The sequence below is a fragment of the Saccostrea cucullata genome, unplaced genomic scaffold (genome assembly GCF_032062105.1).
Source record: "Saccostrea cucullata isolate Sc308-1 unplaced genomic scaffold, CSIRO_AGI_Scuc_v1 ctg362, whole genome shotgun sequence".
Taxonomy (NCBI): Eukaryota; Metazoa; Mollusca; class Bivalvia; order Ostreida; family Ostreidae; genus Saccostrea; species Saccostrea cuccullata.
The window spans coordinates 89,388-112,806 of record NW_026930844.1 but is presented as its reverse complement, the minus strand read 5'-3'; the positions used below and the strand labels follow the sequence as shown (position 1 = coordinate 112,806).

Here is a 23,419-nt window from a genome sequence, read left to right as displayed (position 1 = left end):
GGGCTGATATTGATGTCTCGGGTTGATACAGGATATGATGTGGAAAGGGTATGTTTAATTATGTTTATTACGATACTTAGTAATAAAATACAGAACACATTAAGATGTGAAGAAAAAAAAGTAAATAATCATGCACGGACTTCTTTCATGATCTATTGTCTGAAACACCTTGGGTTTGTTTCTGCATGTAATTCTATTTCAAATGCGCTTAATATGTAATTTGAAATTAATCAATTATTTGTCAATTAGATTTTCCTTACATTCAAAAAGTAAAAATCAAAAGAATATGTAACCTTCAAAATACGTGTATGATCACATGTACTGTTTTTGAAGTTTAATTTTGTAGGTGTGTGATATTGATCCATATCAGCCATAAAAATCCATATAAGCCCTGCAGGGCTGATATGGCTATTGTGATGTCAGGCATATCGCGCATGCAAAAATCCTTTATTTATTACCAAGTATGTAATAATATATTAATACTGCATGTAGTTGAGTGTAACAATGAAACTTTTCACCCCAAGAAAACCATTGTCAACCGAGGCGGCGCCTCGGTTGACAATGGTTTTCTTGGGGTGAAAATTTTCAATTTTACACTCAACTACATGCAATATTTATTATATTATACTGAATGTTTTATACAAATACATATAAAAGTGAACCGTGCGCGCATAAATTCTGCGTAGTCGCTATTTTTTGTAATACCACCCGTCGTCAAGCAATGTTGACTGTTGTTTCGCTGGAGGGCGTGGCTTTATTATTCAGCGGGTAATAGTGTTTTTCAGCAATTGTTTTTCGACCAATCAGATTCAACTAATTTACATAAAGTATAATATTATATAAATATTGCATGTAGTTCAATATAACATTTGAAATTTCCACCCAAGAAAACCATTGTCAACCGAGGCGCAGCCGAGGTTGACAGTGGTTTTCGAAGGGTGAAAATTTTCAATTTTTCACTCAACTATACATGTAATATTTATAATATTTTACTGAATGTTTGATACAAAAACATATATAAATGAACCGTGCGATCATAAATTCTCCGCAGTGGCTATTTTTTGGAATATCACCAGTCGTTAAGCAATGTTGACTGAGCTACGCTGGAGGGTGTGGCTTCGATATCCAGCGGGTAATAGTGTTTTTTTTTTTTTTTTTTTTTTTTTTTTACAAATGATTGTCGACCAATCAGATTCAACTTATTTACATGGAAGTATAATTAATATAATAAAATATTTTTCGAATTTCCACCTATCAATACAATACTGCCTTGCTTTTTTTTTTCGGTGGACTGCCCTTTTGAAAGATCAAGAAAAATTACTTTCCGACTTACTTGATTTTCTATATGCCTTGTTATTTATAACGTAAATATCAGTGTGAGGATGGAGGCCTATACAGGATCTCACGATGTCAGGTCTAGCGTCGGATTTGTATCTCCACAACCATTTCACATGTTGAGAACTGTCTGATCGTCTCTGTATCCTCGCTTCTATTTGTACTAAATTCTTTAAGAATTCTCTACGTTCATTTTCTGTTCCTCGTATGATATCCATGGGAACCATCACTAAAATTTTACATGATATAAATAAGTTATTGTTTATTATATATGTATTACACTTTTATACTTTGTGCATTTTTCACAAATTGGTTGCAACGATTTAGAAATTAATACGAACAAAGATACCAAAATATTTTATTATCTTCTACATTCATTAAATCATCGTAATTTATTTAGATATTATTAATATTCTTTGGTGGCATATTAATGTCAACCAAATAATTATTTATCACCATATTGATATGATAAATATCAATCGACATTAGTAGATAATATATTGTAACGTAGGATGAGTATTGTTATGTTGCCAATTACTGTCATTTCAAAATTACAATCATTAAAATTTATCTTTAGTGATTTTTGCTATAAATCATATTGTTTTATTTTTACTTATTTAAATGAATGATTAATTATTTTTTGTTTATCAATCAATAGGTCAATAATTAATTATGATACACTACAAAAGAATTTTTTATAAACTTATGACTCTAGACATTTATTGTTTTACTTTTGGCATGCCAATTACCGATAACCGATAGATTAAAATAATTGGATTTTGAAGTAAAGCATATTTGTTCACTTATTTCATATTTGTCTGAAAAAGTATTTTAAATGATAATATATAATGACTTTAATAAAAATCTTTCACTATAAAGAGTATGCTCGTCAAATAGAATGCACAAGTTTTCTTTTAAGCATTTGTGACTTTGATGAGAGATCAGCATAGTTTCAACATGACGTCGAAAAACCAATAAGGCATCATGTATGGAAAAACGTAAGAGTAGATTTTATCGTGACTGCAATAAATCACACTTTTGAATTTGTAAAAATATGCTATAATTCTTAATATATACTAACAGAACTTGGATATTTCATTAAAAATCTCTGTGTCCTCCATGGTAACGTGAATCAGTATGTTCAACTGCAGACGCTGGATCAATAGGGAATCACAGTAATGGGTTTTACCGATGACACACTTTTCTCCAGGAGATTTGTTGTATCTCAGTGATCTCAGGTATCCCCATGTGTTCATAAAACTAAATAAATAAAACATGGCGTCAGGAGTATCGATGCGATGCAATATTGAATGCATGGTATCCTTCTCTGTCTCAGAAAGGAGGTCTGTCCGTACATCCCTAAGTAAATAAAATGACACTTGATCCTTTATCTGCTTTGCTTCTTCACATGTTACAGGAAGACGTATTTTAAATACGCTCTGTCTTATCTCATTCAGCATGTCTAGCCACTCTGTGTCAGTGAAGTCAGGAGGACCGGAGTCAGAACACAGAAAACAGAATAACACCGACACCTTGTCATCAGTTAGTTCGGAGAATTGATCTAAAATACACAAACATAACACAGAAAATAATAATATGTTAAAATCCATGTACAGTCGTTGTATCCGTTGTGTAGTTTTGGACAATTTGGCGTTAGAAAACGGAGAAGATGGTAAGCCATCTCCTGCTGACAATCAAGTACCGCAGAACAGTAAAGGCAACATTTTCTATAAAAACTCTCGGAATCCGATACATTTAATGTTTAAATAACACTTTGTTTTTTTAGCAAGACACTCTACCTTAAAAAGCTACTTGTTATCTTGAAGAGGATGTCCATCGCTCTTCGAATCTGCTTTTTTTTTTTTACATCATGTGGCCCTTTAAAGTTACATGGGCTCCGATTTTAGGTCCAAAAATGAAATGTTAAATTTAATCAAAAAGTGCAAGGGCAAGGCAAACAAAAAATTAACTGCACAATATTTTAATTTGTCCCTATGTATCTATACTTTCTTAATATTGAAGCTTTTTCAGCTAGTTTTCCGAAATAATTAAGTTATTCAACTAAAACAGACAGAAGTATATGAAAAATAGGATATTTTCCTAATTTCATCGGGAATTCTAAATTGGCATCACTTTTTGAAAATGGTACAATAAAATAAATAAATCAAAATAAAAACATACTTTTTTGATCGTCGCCTTGCCCTTGCACGTTTTGATTAAAAATTAAAATCAGTCTAATACGTAATATCGCGGTTACCTCGCAGTTATCTAACTTACTACCGCTCTTTTGCGGGGGAGTCGAGAAAGCTCAAATCTCCCGAGATAACTGGGGCACATGGCATTGTTTACAGAAGTGACAATTGAAAGATTTGAACAATTTTATTCCGAAAGTACAATGAGTGCCAAGAATTGAATTCCAAATAGTAGATTGTCAAATAAGGAAAGCTTATATTATTTTCTAAGCTTTAAAAAGCGACGATTTTCAATGAAAATTTAAGGTAGTACGAGTGTGAGATCAAAGTAATGGAAAACAAATGAATTTGGTATTAACGGATACACATTTGTATAAGCAATGCATGATTATAATATAAAGAAAAAGAGTTTAGCTGTTTGCCCCTAGTGGATGCCAAACTAAGGGAGGTAACTCTGTGTGATATTTTCCTTAAAAATATAGTTCGAACACCAACTTAAAAAATATGTCAAAGATTATGTAAAATTTAAAAATATCTTTTTATTAAACATGGAACATATGTTCTAAAATCTTAAAACAATAACTTTTTTTAAACAGATTCTAAACTGTGCTTGCAGCGCCACCTATGACGTCTAATTTTTCTCACCAAGACACATAAGTTGTGGATCTCAATCAAATTATAAAACATAGACAGAGTAATGAAATCAGAAAAAAACTATTTATTTTCATAAAACATAACAACAATCAATCAATTTGTCCAAATTTCAGAAAAAAAGAGTGAAGCTATTTTGAAAATATTTAACCCAAATTTCCTCTGATCAGCTTTTCACTGCAAAATTCTTGTGTTAACAACTGCTCTAAATTTGTTTTCGTTTATAATTCAATAAAAACAACTGAAATGGAAAATGGACACGGTACAATATTCTATGAACTATATATTACCTAAACAACATTCATTTGTAAAAAAAAAGTTTGTTCATTAAATGTCCTCCATGGCCATCTATACTGTCCAATGATTCGAAACACTGACATATGAGAAATATATGAATTATATATTATATTTTACAATATGCAGAGTAATGGAAATAACAAAAAATGTTTAGGTTTTACATGAAATATAACAAAAATTAATTATTGTGCCCAAGTTTCAGATAAAAGAGTGAAGCCATTTTGAAAACATTTAGCCCGAATTTCCTATGATCAGCTTTTTTTTCTGCAAAATTTTCATGCTTACGACTTCTCTCAAATCATTTATATTTAAAAAAAACAATCTAAATAAAAAATGAACATGGCACAATTTTTATGATCTATAAATTACCTGAACAACTTTCATTTTTAAAATAAAAAAAGAAATAAAGTTAATGTTTCACGATGTACATCCTTACAATGCCAGCTATATTGTCCATTGACTAACAGTTAGATATGGGAGATATGAATCCTCATCAATACGTTACTACATGCAGAGTAATGGAAACAAAAAGTTGCATAGGTTTTACATGAAATATGACAATAATCAATCAATGAGTCCAAGTTTCAGAAAAAAAGAGTGGATCTATTTAGAAAATATTAATCCCGAATTTTTTTTGAACATCTTTTCTCTGCAAAATTTTCATTAATAATAAAATTATTCCAAAAACATTTCCAAATTATACAATATATATTAAAATTGAATATTGCACAAATTTTATGAAATGATATTATACCTGAACTTTCATTACAAGCATATAAAACAATAATTTTATGTTGTATTATAAGCTCAGACATGACTTGACTTGATAGGTTGGGGTTCTTACTTCGTGTGTTTATCATTCTGTTACTATGGACAAGAGAGAGAGAGAGAGAGAGAGAGAGAGAGAGAGAGAGAGAGAGAGAGAGAGAGAGAGAGTTTTGTTTTTGCTTGTCTACAATGCTGTTGATTTGCATGGAACAGTATCGTAATATAATTGTCAAGAAACCCCTTCCCGCTCTATATGTACATCTGCCAGTACAAATGAATAGGTTTTTTTTTTTAAAAAAGATTCCTTGCATTTGGCTATAACTTTCCGGTAAATCAATAATAGTTAACAATTTAGTCTGCATTCAGACTTATTCAACATGAATAAGTACAATTGTTGACGTTTTGTGTACAGTGAACCCTCAGATATCCGGACGCCAGATATCCGGATGCTTCAGTATCCGGACGATTTTTCATCGGAACGAAATTTTTAAATGTTATTTTGTCTTCTTTAACTGGTGATTCAGATATCCGGATGCTTCACATATCCGGACAAATTGACTGGGAACCAAAGCGTCCGGATAAATGAGGGTCCACTGTATTGGGGTGCAGGAAAGAAAATCCACCAAATCATACGTCATCGCGGCAAAATGTCAAACAAAATATTTTTAGCAGTCCAATACAATTTGCACTTCAAATGGCAATCATTTTTATATGTCATAAGTGCATTTTTTTGTTGAGTTTACATTACTTTGTTGTTTTTTTTTAAAGCCATGGAGATACGAGAATGATAGCATGTTTCAACAAATATGTAGGATAGAACCTTCGGGAGCCCCACGTGAATGTCGCAGAGGTCTCGTTTCTTCTTAATCCAATGATTATATTAATCTCCCAAATAAATTTTTGTCAGGAAAGTTGCTTTTTATTTTCAAGCCCTTTTTGGTTTTGCTTTTCGTTTTTGTCGACTTTGTCAATGTAGCAGGCCTACCGCGCTTTCTCTCTTGCCATGCTGTTTAATTTATGAAAACTATACGAATGCGTGATAAGCATGGAATGTAGAACCTCGAACACGTTGAGATGTATATATTTATACAAGAAGAGCTTTTCAAAAAAGCTTACCGTCTTTAGCAATAACCTTAAATAGTAAACTGATTTACACCTATCAGGCCGTATAATTCTTTTTAATTTCTTGATTTTGTATTTCTACATTAGCTTTTTACTGGCATTAGCCCTACCACGGTTGTCGATCGGTCATCTCCGTGAACTTTGACTGGCAGAGAGCTTTTAGCAAAACCTCGGCTGATTCCGTTACCTTCTTCAAACGAGAAAGGGGGAAAAGAATAATAAATGAGAAAATGTGAAGCTTGCTAGCAATAAAAATAAAATCTATTTACAATGAAATTAAAGAGACCTTTTAAGTTATTGCTATAAAAAGAATCACGTTATTAAGAATTTAATTACTGCTGATTTTGTATTTCGTTTTGTCAATTTTTTAAGATTGAAAATCTTGCAAAATTGTTAAGTCGTACGAAAATTAGATCATCAGAAAGTTATCTCCCTTGCCTTGAACAGCCTTTCAGCCAATGAAATAATTCAAAATTTTCTCATCATGCAATTTCTCCTTATCACAAAAGAGAGGATGTGCATAGTCCGTAAAAAACTTCAACTATACAATACCGTCTTCAAAAGAAGACGGTAATAAATAATTATTAATTTTTATAATATTTTTAAAATAAAACAATCAGAATTATTTACTTATGAAATTTGTATTTTTCTGAAAGTGTTTACATTTATGAGTATGAAAAAAAAATCCGAATCTTGCAGGAAAATTTTTAATGAGTCTGTTTTTGAAAAAAAGCGCCGTATTGTCACTTTAATAAACATTTTTTTTTTAATTCAAGGACTTTCAGACTAGGAATGCTGGGCAAATTCTTTCAATCACTTCATGTTCTTGAGGATAAAATGAATTCTGAAAATGAGAAAATCGGGAAATACCATCATTGAAAGAAAATTGTTTTTAAAAAAGTGAAATAAAGAATGCATCGAGACATTTAACATAGAATGCATATAAGTTTGCAATTCTACTGTTAGTTTTATGATCAAAACAATTCAATAATCTTGCCAGGAATATTGTATGGTTTATAGCTGATATTGGGCATACCATTTTCCTTAAATGATTCATTAACTAGCTGCCTGAATGAATCCATTTGTCCAATTTTTGGGAATAATATGCTATGAGATTACTAAATATACATTTAATAACAAAATGGCAGGACATTTGACAAAACAAACCATACTACATTCTATATGTATACTGTGATGTTATGTTTCACCTTAAGTTTACCAAAATGAAAGAAGCAAAATTATATAGCAAATGCATAAATTAAAAATGTGAAATACTTTAAAAGGTATACAGACTCTGGAAAAATTGATGCATTTTTTTATTTATTCATTCTTAAAGTTTGGAAATTTTGACAGCTACAACGATGAAAGTGTTATATATACCGGTATGAGTATTTTTAATGTGCATGTAATCTAAATAAAAACGAATATTCTTTTTTTATTAATTTAGAAATTCTATAAAATTACAACCACCATAGATTTGAAGTGGAGGTTCTTTAATTTTTTTAACATAATTATACTGATATTTTTTATATTGTGTAGCATGTTTGTATGTCAAAAGACAACATCATTACTTGTTAAGGCCTAGTAAATCATTGACTGAAACAAAGAAAACATTTAATTTAATTTAATTTGTTCTACTCAGATGACCTCCATTACTACACATATTGTTTAAAGGAAATTGAGCTAATTGACAAGAACTCAGCATATACGCTCGTATTTAGTGCAATTAAATCTTAATACAGTAATTCTAAAAGGTGTGCAACTTAGTATAGAAAGGGGGTTGTTGGGGGTGTTATACAGAAGGCACTGCATTACAATTTCTCACTGACAGTGATAATAAATCTAAATGAACATGTACACACTCAGGTTTTCTTCTTTCATTGTTAACAAAAGCATGACTGTCTACATATAGTAGACACATATACAGTCTACCTACATTCACAAACATACCTGACCTGAAATTCCAGTGATGGATGTACGGAGCTTGTGCAGATCGTCTCAGTTTTCCATTATTTTCCAAAATATCGGTCTCATATTCTCAAAGAAGGGATAGAAAATGCCTTGCCTCTTATTTTATCAATATTTTCTTTAAAGATTGCGTTGTTATCAATTTCAATCCAGCGCAAATTTCAGCTGATGTCGCCGCGTTTTTAAATGTAAACGACATTCCGTGTCAACGAGTGCAAGCGCTTGGCTGAAGCCGAATGCAGCCAAACGAAACATTACAAAGAGAATTATTTTAAAGACATGCTTTTTATATACGAGGAAATCACTAATTATTTTCTATTTAAACCTGAAAATATTGCCGTTTATTACAAATTCTTGCGCAAATATCGGGAAATAGTTATTTTGAGCTCTATTTCCTTACATGGATCAATTAGGGCGGGACAACTGTCGTGGCGTCAGGCTTCATTATGATCTTATTACACATTTTTTTTTTGCATGTTGCCTTAACTGCACTGCGACATTAAATTTCATTCAATAGTAAAAAGAGTAATTGCAGATTGGTACCCCAAAGCGTAACAGACGGACGGACATCCCGATCAGTATATACTCTGATGAAACGTCAGGAATAGCTACTCAACGTTGTAAGGTGAAAACGACGTCAATATGAATTGTTTATGTGCAGTGTAAAATATGTTTTTTAAGAATAATGGATCCCATTGAAGTAATTATAAACAGTAATTTGTTGACAGAACCTTGCGTAAATGTTTCAATAAAACAAACCAAAATTACACTGTATTCTAAATTTTCTATCATTATTTTCTCTCTCGTATTTGGAAAGAATATTCTGCAATTGCATGAATTTAAAAATTGTAACTACATTTGTATGCGATATTCATTTCATGGGTATCATCTTTTTAAATAAAATTCAACAGAAAAGACAATTTAAGGGGATAATCAAAGATAAACATGACAATTGTTTATAATGAAGGGTACAACAATACGTAAACAAAATAATAGGAAATACACATTGATGTATGTCCCAAATCGTGCATCCTAATAACGACTTACGTCATTTTAAGCAGCTGGGGGAGATTTCCGCAAGACATTTCGATTCTTTAGTAATTTCTTTATTGACAGATAAGATCTGATTTGTATCAAAAGTAATTTTTCAGTACTTTCCACTGACATAAATTTTGATAAATATTGCCTCTTGAATTCGGAATAAATCAATAAGCTAGGCTATTTACTAATGCATATTTGACATGACGTCATTTACACACGGAGACATGTTTGCAAGACACAGATGATGTTTGATTTAATACCTTAGCGCCTGGAAAAGAGCAAGAGCCATCTTATGCATAAAATGGCCCTGTTCTTATATCAATTGATTAACTATCACCCTCTTTCCCATTTCACATATCAAAGTAAAGTAGACATTTCATGCTTTCATTTTCTGTAATAAAATTTCGTTTTGGGAATCCAGATATTGGAATACAGGTTTGAGAAATTGCAATGTTCTTGAAATTTGCCCAAAACATGCGTATTTGACTACTTTCAGCAAAGAATTAAAATATGAGCACAGCCCACGATCCAAAAAATAAAACATGTTTTTTGATTTTCAGAAACAGAGCTTTCATTATTTATTTGCATATTTTGGATCAGAGGTTGTGCTCTATATGAAATATTGAAAAAAATGCTTTAACTTTAGGTCATTTTCAAAGGAATTTACAGGATATGAGGAAAATGACGCATTTTATGATGTCATAATACATTGACTAGATGAGAAATTACGTCACAATTAATAGATACGTGGTCACCAACATTCCAAGTGATAAATACTGCATTTGCAACCTAAACTGGGCGGTTTTGATTTTTCAGAAATTCTCAGGGCCAAATAAGGCCCAATGTGGCTCTTGCTCTTTTCATTATCTTTTTAAAACAAGTTGTTGTTTAAGAGTACTCATTGCATGTCTATTCAAATTTGTAAATTTTACCGAAAAATGTGTGTCCACATGGAAAATGCGTTACATTAATTTTTCATTGAATGGGACATCATAAGGACTTTTATCTCAAACGACGTGGGTATCTATTCTATTAACAGAGATTGTCAACACACATATTATGTCTAAATATGATGTAAAAGAACGATCCCGTGAAATATCAAAGAGATCCTAAAAGATTTTTTAAATTTTTTTCTACAATAAACTCTGTTGAAGGTATTTTTCTGTTACTCTGGGACAAGACGAAAATCGACGTTATTTCGAAATATAGTAGTCTCTCAATGTGTACGTACAACTGTACCTTGTAATACTACTTATTTTCATCACAACTTAATTGGTGATCTAAAACCATTATTTTCATATAAAACACTTCAATGTTTATTTTCAAGACTGTTATACAAATGTAAGTTGAAAACAGATTAAGCGTATTATTTCCTATTAGTAGTAATTCCTGACGTTACGTCTCCGTCTCTCCTATTTCTAAAGCTGGGGGTATAATAAGTTATGCTACACAATTAATCATTTATGGCTTTGATGGAAATGTGTAAAGTACAGAATACTATACACTGGTCGTAAATGGGATAACTAAATGGGACAAATCTTTATCCTCAAACATCTCCTTTACACTCAGAAAACATAGTACCTTTTCTGTAATTTTAAAGCAAGAATAATAGAAAGGGTACTTTTTATTAATCCTGATGTAAATATTTATTGGCCACATACCAACAAATGCCCTGGAGGGACGTAGACTTACTTATCATGACTTATTTATTATAGTTTTTAAACTGTATTATTTTTTTAAAATACCTTTATAGGGTACAGATGTCAACTTTTTTAAGACATATTCTAAAACTTCCAAAAACTTTGAATCTTATAAAGATGAATATAATGAGAATTGTTGCATGAAAAAAGAAATCATTTTCAAGTTTCATTATGATGCATTTCAAATTTAATATGTATTTTTGGAGTTATCCTTCCTGGCTGAGGATCGGATATCCTTAATTGTAATGAATTCTTGCTAGTTAAAAATAAGTGTAATGTACGGATGTAGCATGTAGAACGCGCAGCTTGGCTTAAAATGGTATGTTTAGATTTAATCTTAGTAGTTTAATATCTAATAAACATGTGAGTACTTAATTCTTTTCTGCTGTTATGTTTTATTTCGTTATAAGTTGATTGTCACATGCATGTGCTAAATGTTAATTCTTTTAAAATAATATATAGTTGTTACTTAATTTTCTTTTAAAACTTCCAGCTTGCATAATGATTGAAGACATGAATATAAATACCTTTTTTACATCTTGTCGTTTCGGATAAATAAAAAAGATCAAAATATTACTTGTTTTCTTTTCTGAAACTACAAATAGCCTCTTTCCCTCACGTCACGTTGTTTGGTTTAAATAATCTCCAGATACCAAAAATGAAATAGCTCAGAGCACAAATAATATTAATGTCGATCTTTGTTTTCCCTGGGACATATGATACATGCAGGTTTGCTTGCTACAATTCATCCAGAAAAAGTAAAATTTGAACTAAACATTTTATTTTATATATTTTTAAGCTAAAGTACTACGTTCTCCATATCTGCTTTACGCTTAATTATAATTAACAACATACTTCATAATTAATAAGTCAAAACAAGAAAGTCATGTCAAGTAAGTCAATGTCCCACCAGGGCTTTCGTAAATACCTATGCTTAGTAAAATTTCTGTGTAATTTCTCTTTCTTGACATCCTCCTTTTCCAGAAAATAATGGCAAAGACTAAGAAAAGTATGAATACTAGACAAAGGGTACTTCCAATAATCACTCCTATATTGCTTGATTTTTCATCTACAATACCGGTCTCCGTGGTCAATATGCTCATTGTGGAATTGAATTTGCCACCAACCGCTGCACTTGAGTTGTTAGGATTAAATTCTGTTCTGCAATTATAAAAAAAAAGTTTTCTTATTTTATTTGTTAAAGAACAGTTCTCTGATTTCATTTACATTGGAACTGGTACTGGTATTGTTCCAAAAGCAATCATAAGTCTAAATACGAGGGTTGTCCCATAAAATCGTGGACAAAGCGCTTTTCTCGAAAAGTAATGGGTGCACTAAGCTGAAATTTTCAGTAAATGTTTATTCATCATATTTAAGTGTATCATAATGTTTTTGATTATATATATGCAAAAATAAAGATTTTATTCTGCTTGAATATGCACAGGGTACGGTCCTACGGCGCACGGTAAAAATAACAAGGTTTTATTAGAGAATATACAAGTATTATTTCGTAATAAAAGTTTTCAATACATAAGACTAGGATGAAAATTGTCCTAATTAGATTCCTTAATCAATTCTGTCTTCTTTTTGAAAATTTCAAGGCATTTGGTTAATTTTTGGCATTTTCCCGAGCATTCGAAATGGGAAAGTGATAAAAACAATACACGAAAAATGGCGATGTTTAATGACGTTACGGCGCACCGGAGAACAGTTAAGTTAGATTAGGATGTTGTAATGACACCTCAAGAGACTTTAAATAAATACAGAGGAATGAAAATATGACAAATATCACCAGATCTTTAAAATATGAATTAAATGGAAGTTTTCTTAGCGAAGGTCTCTTTATCGAGTCCCCAGGTAGTACAAAACATACGGACAGACTGCCATTGTAGTAGCAAAAGACGCTGTCACTGTCGACCGTCGATATGAGATTCTCTGTTAGTTGAATAATGGTGAGAATACTGTCCATAACTTGCTAATAAATCTTCAGTAGATCGCACGAGTGTGCCACATTGGTTCCTTAACTGGATATAAAAACTCACGTATTTAAATCAGTAAAATATCTAAATTTATGAAGGGCTTATCCAACTTTATTTTTAGCAAACATGAAACGTGACGTTGTTTTAGACAACTTGACGTTATAATCCGTGCGCCGTAGGGCGATACAGTACATAACATAAAATATCAAAATTTGTTTATTTATGCATGTATCTATTTGAAATTTGCTACATATATTCATATTATAAGTACTGAAGAGTAGTGAAAATTTCAGAACGCAGTGATGTTTATTTTTCACACTAGACAACTTGTCCACGATTTTACGGGACAACCCTCGTACATATATATTTCATGTACACTGTAATTATATAATTAGATACAGATGTAATTCACATTTTAAATGACAATTGTTTGAATGTTACTATATTATTAACTTTAATACATGTATTTTCATTGCTGGAGCTGATAAGAAATACGCTTTACAAGCAAAACGTTTACATTTAAGTATATAATAAAACGAAGAACATAAACCGTAACAATCTAAAATTGATCTTTTTCAGAATATATATGTAAGTAAAGAGAGAGGTTACCTTTTCGGACAAGAGGGATCTGCATATAAACATCGATTCTCAGTGTTGATCCTGCTGCATGCTGAAACTACACATTGAAGTAAAACTAATTAAGCATTGAATTCATTTTTGTGGATGTCTTCGGTCCTATAACACAACCGGCCGTGTCGACAAATTGAATACCGCTTAATTAATTTACATTCTCCAATTTTCCCCTTCATACTTGTTTATTTTGATAATCTTTAATTGTAATGTAGCACCCTTCAAAACTGGTGTACCCTATAGACGTAAGAGTTGTTTGTGACGTTGAAAAGTTAAATAACGCAAACGAACATTACGTGTAAAAAAAGTGAATTTTAAAGGCACATTTGTTGTATTTTCACCTTTCTTTAACAGGGTAATTTTTTTTATTCAAATTGTGTCAAAGCAATGTATATTTTGGTGTTCCTGGTGTATTGAAAATGCATAAATTTATACTAGTCAAAGTCCCCATTTCTATTTTCAAAACGTTAAAAACCTTAACATCAGTTTTCTAGTTGCTTACAAATTTGCATTTAATTTGCAATGTTTACCTTTCAAGGCAAAAAACAAATTGTAATTGAATGTGTAATTTCTCTATAGTGACCGTAAAAAAACATGAAATTCGAGTGCCATATATTTTTTCGGTGTATTTTTTTAATATTGCTTTTATTTCCATTCGTTCTTCATCTTAAATTTTTATGAAAAAGAGAAAAAAAAATTAAATGCAGTGTATGTCCATATAACTATTCAGCGAAGTAAAGTAGAAATGGGTCATGTTGGTCGAAGTTCACGAGAGCTTTGTTTCCATTCATTGTATGTGTTTATTTTACTTAAAACCTTTATAATCATCAACTGAAAGACCTATATGTTTAGTTCCTACCGTGTATTCTAACGCACAGTGACAAGGTTTTGCATGTGTTATAGAGATTTGAACGTCGTGCATTTCTAATTGATTTTATAAAGAAAATTACACTGAATGTGAAAATTATTCTTTGAACAAAATTATTTCTAATTGTCATATCTGGCCACTGAATTATAAAATAAATACATCTGTATAAGTCGGTTCCTCTGAAATTTTCTTCTGGACAGCCGGCTTGAAAATGATCACAACTGATCTGATCCAAGAATCCATCTCCGATTGTCTCTAGGCAATGTCCTTAATAGAACAAAAGTAATCCGTCTTACTTCGACAACTCACAAATAGTAAAGGCTTTTAACACGATATTCACCACATAGGATAAAGTGTTCTGGAATCAAATATTTCATTGTAAATCTAAAAAAAATCCCAGTATTTTGTATCAAAATTGAAGAAATGTAATGTTTTCCTGGGACATGTTTCTAATTTATGCATGTATTACTCCTTTGTTACCTGATTCCTTACATGTTAAAACACTTAAGACATTAAATGACCAATTTCAAGAAATATAAAAGAAACTGCCCTAACTTGATATCAAATATCACGAGATAATACCAATACTTTCTCTCTCCCCTCCCTCCTCTCTCTCTATTTTCCCTAACTTTCTCATTGAATAGAACAAAAACTGTCTCGATTTTAATATCATAGCAGATCAGTCAGGTTTTTTTGTGGGATAAAATTATGCATAAATGCCGACTGTGTTCAAAAATATTATCACAAAAATATACATAGATTAAACAAGATACTCATTTGGGAAAAATAAATCATAAAGAACTATATGCGGTATATTGCATATGTTTGCCCCCATAAAAGTCAAATTTTGAAAACTTCCTGAAATGTGCTGAATTCAATAAATTGTACGAGAAATATGTTAACAGAAAATATTATAGTTCCAGAGCAGTGTATTCACAATTTCTGTTTTTATGACGTCACAAACTAGTCCGATTTTATATCCTTTTTCAGAAAGAGGACAAAATGGACAAAATTTCAACAATTAAAGCTTTAGAATTTATAGAGCGCATGAGTGTTCAGGAACAATATTGACATATTTCATTGATATTATCATTCTACACATTATATCAAAATATTAATCCTGAACACACATGCGCTCGGTGATTTTTATTTAAAATATCGACGAAATATGTACATTTTTCTGCAAAATTCATAAAAAACTGAAATTTACGTCATATTTGTGACGTCATTACGTACATATGACGTCATTACTTATGAAATTATCAGTGCTTTGAAGTCAGCATATACTCCCCTGTTTAAGGACTTAATTAAATATTACTCCATCAGAGTTTGATTTTGGGGGGCAAATGTTGGTTAATACCGCATATAGTTCTTTTAAGATTCCTTTTGCCTCAAATTAACTTGGCCAATTAAAAAAAATTTCTATGTTTTTGAAATTTATAGATCCCAAAAATTTTCATCAGATAGGCAATTGTGAAGTTTTAATATCTCTGCTTTACCCTTTTGATATAACCCGACAATTTTGCTGTAACAGAATTCTACAAGAGATGATGTGTCTTCGTTAGGGACACATGTATACTGATTACGTCCATACTGGTCCTCACTACAGTTCAGTCTGGTAGCTGCTGTAATATACTCTGTCTGACTGGTAGGACAGGAATCCACCACGTAACCAAACCCTCGGTAAGTCATTTCTGGAATAATATGAGAAAATAGATTCCATCGAAATCCCAATAAAATTGGAGAATTCAATAATCCAACCCTGAATACAATAGACTACAATGACTGATCCCCGTTTTCGGTTACGTTCGTTCGTATGATATTTCTTTAAGACAAAGAAAAGAACTTTACTAAGAAAAATACACCACTCTTCATAAATTCATATTTTCTATTTTCTAAACATTTGGTTGCGCCCCTCCCCCAACTGAAATTGCTTGCATCAGGCCTGTTACATATATATATAATAAAAGCAGCCCAAGATATTTCAGTTAAGATCACCATTTAATACATCATCTAAGAAGATACTGTCTGCCATGAATGCTCGATTATTTATTTGAAGTGATATTTTAATAAATTTAAAAAAAAGAATCTCTCTCTCTCTCAATACAATAAGACACTTTATAAAGCGCACTACCTATTATTTGATTGCACGGATTTATTATTTTTTTCAAGCTGTTAAGGTTTCGTCAAATGTCAACATGTCTAAAATATTATTTTTACAATAGCTCCAAAACTATGTGTAGTATAAAGTCAAAAGGTTTACAGTTTTTAAAATTTCTAAATATATCATTGATTATAGATAGAAAGTATCACTTGATAACAAATATTTAAAAAAAAAAGAAGATATTTTTGGAGAGAAAAAAATGTATCAGATAATATGCACATTTCAAGACAGATGCACCTGCTTAATTCTGTCCTTTTTGTGAAATCCAACATTGAAGAAATAATATATGTTTTACATTGAAGGGCAAGTTGGTCGTGAATGGTCTCTGAAAGGCTGTTATTGAAAGCATGACATGTATCCCTATGGAATCCGCCATTTACAATGTACTTTCTCTTTCAAGTCTTAACATTTGGACAAAATACTGTAGAAGTGGAAAACATCACGGTGTTTTTAATTTCACTATGTTCACGATTTAAGAATTTTCCGCGAACTTTAAACAATCGTGATTATTATTTTACGTCATTTCTACATAGAAACAGTCATAGTACCTGAATATTCTCCGTAAAATTAAATCCACTGTGAAAGGTAACTTTCTAACAAGCCGTGAAAATTTAGACACGTGAAATTAAATCCACCGTGAAAGGTAACTTTCTAACAAGCCGTGAAAATTTAGACACGTGAAATTAAAGACATCTACAGTAAACAGGAAGAACAACTTTTCAGAGGCTATCCAAGTCCAACTTGCCCTTCATTGATTAACATATATATTGTGTCTGCAATGATGGTTTTCTCTAAAAGCACGGAATTAATTAGATGTATTTTTTTGAAAATATATGCATTTTTAAGCAGAATTTTTCTAAATTAATATTATTTTAGGTATTTTTCTTTATCAAGTTATACTTTCTATCTGTTAATCAATGAAAAAATTATAAAATGTAAAAGTTTTAACTTTATACCCCCGATAGTTTTGGGGCTATTGTAAAAATAATTTTTTGGACATTTGACCTTTGATGAAACCTTAAAAGTAACCTTCCCCACTATGAACAAGGCGCACACAGTGAGTAGTTTGTATAAGTTTAATCACTGACGCATGACAAACGTGTTTCCTAATCCGTCTAAAGTATTATAGTGTATTTTCTTCTATTTGTTCCCTTTTTAAAAACATTGTAAATGATAATAAAAATTATGACATGAGCAATTTTCAAATACAAATTGGTTAAAACACTATCCGTTCTATTTTACACATATACTTATTTCTTCCGATTTTAAACTTTATATGGGTACAATCATTGGTTCCGAGAAAACTATCGAGATACGGAAGTTAGGGAGAGTTACATTCGTTCGTAAGATGTCAGTGTTTCTCTATTAAGACATCATAGTATTAAAACGTTAAAAGATGAGGGGCAGCAACAAATTCAAATATTGAGTATTGTTTGCTTGTTCTAAAGTTTGATTAACTTGACTTAAAAGATGTTAATAGAGGAAGGACCTGTAACTATATACATTAAGTTAAATATAGTAAATTAAATTTTCCGATGGATATATTTCTTTTTTTTTTTACTTTTCCTACAAGTAACTTGCTGATTTTGATAGGAAATAGCTGACCGTCAACTAGCAATAAACATGCGTTTAACTTCATTACCTAAAACTGCATATTACCGCTTCGAGATGAATGCATTCTTCTTTTTTTGAGAAAATAATCAGTTGACCTTCATTTTACCTTCAGTTGACTGTTTTTACGAGACAAATCTCTGTGTGATTAGCATACCAATAACACTAACAAATTGCAAAGGTCCCGATACATGTAGGTTTAGTTAACAGTAAAAGTTAAGAAAATTAAGACACTTTTAGCACGCATATTTGAGAAATCATATATGTTTTAGGAAATACATGTAAATACTGAATAGCTAGGAAATTCGTGTATTTACTGAAAATTATAGTCAATTTTACACATTTTACTGAACAAAGCAGAATGAATAATATATGCATATCCTTTAAAACATTCAGTAAACATACAAATATTAAAATTCTTTTTTTTAAAGCAGCATTTGATAACAATTGATTCTACAAAGCTGACGATATGTTTTAATTTTGAATTCCTAAAGAAGCTATGAATTTAGATCACTTAGCATCAGAATAATGTATTTGAAATAGTTTTTAAAATAATTTCTATTATAACATTTATAAAAAAAAAATGTACGAATTGTAAATGACGATATAATGGGTTCTTCTGTTGATTCGAGTCTCACATCTTTAAAATTATGGTAAAATAGAAATGTTTTGAAATTTTCAGTTAATTCAAACTCAATTTTTTATTTTTTTTATTTTGAACTATAAGAATTGTTAGGGCGAAAAATGCCTCAAAATTTAATTTTAATTCCTGACTTTAATTTTGTTACATTATGTGTATTTTACAAGGGGAGGGGGATGGTTTGTTGCATTTTTGTAGAGAAAGCATAAAAATTGTTTTATTTGTAAATAAGATGCTTCAGGGTTTTAAATTTACTGTTAAAACTGTAGCATTGTATGAATATCTAATAAAATAAGAAATGCCAGAAAGCGATTTTTGTTTTTTAGATAATAATGATATAAAAATAATTGAAAGTTAGTTAAAGTATTTTGTGATATAGAAAACACATTCTAGTAAAAATGAAAGCAGAGTAAAGTTATATTTTAAGTTAATATTTACAACTAATACATTTTCAAAATTTATACATGAATAAAAGTTTATTTCAAATATCATTTATTCAAATATGGTATGCTCATTGATATGAACATTGATTATACAGTGCATCTATTCATATTCTATGATTCAAATGTTAAATTATCCCACGAAATCGCAGTCAGTAAATATATGTAAAAAAGTATTGAAAAGTTCAGTAAATACGTGTATTTTCTAACTGAAGTTATTAAATACATGTATTCCCTAAGCAGAATAAGAATTTCATGTATTTCCTAAAATTCAAGAAATACGTGAAATTCCTGGTTACACATATTTACTGTAACATATACATTTTTTGGTATGAAATTTTATCTTCACTCGTAAGCAACACAATAAATTATTTTTAGTCATATATTATTTGTACAAAGTATTGAACCTATTGTCGTCATAATGATCCTAATTGCATATTTAGATAATTCATTGGTTCATATTTTGTGTGACTTTTTTTATATATCAACAGCTAAGGTATCATTTATACACTACATGTAATCAGAACAGAGGTAATTACGATATATAAGTGATCGACAGGGAGTGCTTACTCCTCCTGGGCACCTGTTCCCACCCCTAGCTTTTTCCCCTCCAAGATATATTTTCTGTACTGAAAATATGAAATTATCGATAACTTCTTTATTTACCTAATACTTGTATTATGCATCGAATTAAACTCCTATTTATATGATCTGTTCCTATCTTGTATTGCTTTGTGGACTTTCAATCTTGAATACCGTTCGTTATTTCCATAATTTGAATTTATAAACATTTTATAAACATATTAAATAAGGGGTAGGTCTTCAATCATACTTACTCCCCAAATAATGTATAATTTGAAAGAAATATCCCTGAGTTATATTTAGAATTTACTTGCATAGTAATTGTTTAAAATTTAAAAAGATACAAAGTACGGTGGTCATGTAGTTGAATACCTGGATAAATGACACAAAATAATTCATTAAACTTATTAAATATTTTATTAGAACTGGATATAACATTTAATATAAAACAGGCAACATGAAATGTACATTTGTTGAAAGATATATTCAGAGCTTTATACAAGTCATCTTAAATTCAGATAAAAAAGAAAAGGTAGACCCGTTTACTGTTCGTTATATCCACATACACCCTAAAACCTAAAAAAAAAAAAGACAGATTTGATAATAAGCCGGTGTAAAAACGAATAATGACCCCCATCGAATAATAACCGGGAGAAATTTCTCGACAGCGAAAAATGACCCCCGTTCAATATTAGACGTCGAAAAATAACCCTTTTGCCCGTTAAAAAAATTGTCACCACCCCAAAAATTTGCAAAACCCACGTGAAGAAAAATGACCCCCGTAGAAAAATGACTCTTTGTGGATTAAAGCTTAAATTTTAAGGGGACAAAAAATGTTAGATAAAGAAGCATTTTGGCCAAAATACGCACCTGAGCTAATTTGGAATAAATTGATGATATGTTGATCTCATAACATTATACAATTATAGCTATATTTTAAGGTCAATGCGACGATTCGGAATCTTAAGGAGTAAAAGACTTATTGAGCCTAAAGGATTAGGTAAGCATTGCTTATCGATGGTGGAAATCATATACTGACAGAAAAAAATCATTAATATTATATTTATTATATACTCCTCTTGAAAAGCGGGAGGATATATAATAGTGATCGGGAAGTCAGTCCGTCCGTCTGTTACGCTTTGGAGTATCCATCTCTTATACCCAACTCCTCTTATATATAAAAAGATGTGTTTGTGAAACAACTATGCACCTGTATGGCAACATAGCAAAGATTAAACTTTTTCAAATGCAATTTAAATATATTGATAGCCAATTTAAGGTCTTCTTACAAGAAATACAATTGCAAAATAGGAAAGCTCTAGCACCACTTGTTCAAAAGTAATGGCAAATAATAAGTTTTTGAAAAATAGGTCAAACTCAAAGGTCAAAGGGTCAAAGTTGATGGTTTCTTAAAAAGGTCTAATGTAACAAGGATTGCGTATGTGAAGTATGAAAACCCCAACCCTTACCGTTCAAAAGTTGTGGCCAAGGTTAAACCTTTTTCATAAGTACGGAAATCTCCAAGGTCAAGGTCAAAAGGTCAAAGTTTTTAGTATCAAATGAAAGGTAATGCCAATAATACATATGTGAAGTATGAGATTACTAGTATCTACCGTTTAAAAGTTATGGCCAAAGTAAAAAAAAAAATGACATTTTTTGTGTACAATTGGACAATCTCCAAGGTAAAGATCAAAGGCTCATATTAGATATTAGATATGAAAGTCATAGCTCCAATAAATGAAAAATTATGGTCAAGGTTAAAGTTTTTGCGGACGAACAGACCGCCAGATAGACAGACAGACATACAGACGGACACGATAAAACAATATACCCCAGAATCGTCGATTACAAGGACATAAAAAGAAATGGTCTTCAATTAACTTTTCATATTATGATAAAGACTTTACAAAAATGAAAATGTTTGTTCCAATTTTTCATATTAAATTCTCTGAAAAATATACTCAGAACTGAGTAAAAGGGTTGAGTAAAACAAGAATTAAGAAATGTAATGAATACTGTGTGTTAAATCAAAACGTTATGTCTACATGTACAGTTTTTGCATTGGAATGTGTATATTACACTAGCTCATAGCTTTACAGAGCATATTTTAAGGTGTTTTACCCAACCCACCCCCTTATATTTAGGAGGAGGTCGATTATCAAAAAGAGCAACCAAAAAACCATCCTACCTTTATTTTTCTATAAGGAGGGACTAAAAATAAGCTTAAAATAATCTACTATTAAACTTATTTTCAACTGTTGCTTTGCCACAATACTTTCAAGTATATCCCAACCAACATTTAAAGTATGCTTTAATCATGGCGAAGTAAATTATGATATAATAGTACTTATGTGAAGGCTTAACTTTATTTGACTTTTTTATCTAGAGCCTCTTTCAGTATTATTGAAAGGTATAGAGTTTTATTTATATTTTTACTTTTCATTTTTTTGTTTTGATTTACGTAATGTTCTTTTTTTTGGGGGGGGGGGGGGGGGGGATGGGGGTGAAAAATTTCCCTCGCTTTCATTGTCAAATAGGATTTGCCAAACTTATACAAGCTAAAAGTTGAAATGAAGGAAAAATTTATTTTTCCTAATAAAGAGTATTTAAAATTGATTGTTGCATGGTTTGATTACTAAAACAAGTGGAATATTATTCTTTAAGGAAACATTTTAAGGAGGAATATTACAAAGAAATTTTATTAACTTGACAATCAAAGCATCTCTTTTCAAACACAATCTTACCAATGAAATACTTCGTCAATCTCTTAATTATTCCATACGACTGTTTGTACTTTTCTGGTTACAGAAATTGTAAAAATTAGTTTCACTGTAAAAAAGATATCAAAGAGTGTTTATTGTGAAAAAAAAATTAAGAAGTTTATTTCTTAATAAAGTTTATTCATGATACATTTAAAATTATGGAAAAGTTATGCCTCTCTCTCTTTCTTCATTACCATTACGTGTTAAGAAGAACAAAGATCAAATCTATTCGAACAAATGCATTACTCAAAGGAAGAACAATTATAATATACACTTAACAAAACTTCTAAGTGTTTACTTTAATAAATGTATTTATTTTAAAACTACTTTATAGAATGGTATGATATTTTCAAATTATTACAATAAATGAGTCTTCTCAACAATTGTAGAAAGAAAATAAAATATTACCGATGAAAACCAATGTTCCGTGATGAAGCTTAAAAAACAATAAATCTGTACTTTGCGGCACGTGTTTTGTGTAACAAGCATCATTTTGTGATCATTATCAAATTTTAAAAGCTGGTTTCACTAAAAAATAAAACATTGACAAAATGACAATTCAGAAAGAAGGTAGAGCCGTTAGAATGTTGATATCTGGACCATCTTTGCACCACGTTTTACTCACTTTTATTTTAGTGCGTAATTGTACTTGATATTACTTTTAAAAAT

General features: G+C 30.7%; 1 protein-coding gene across 1 annotated transcript in view; it reads right to left on the bottom strand.

Moving 5' to 3' along the window:
- Positions 1-23,419, bottom strand: part of LOC134230305 (probable serine/threonine-protein kinase pats1) — a 95,400-nt gene that overhangs the window by 7,954 nt on the left and 64,027 nt on the right. The gene's annotated exons all lie outside the window — the stretch shown is intronic.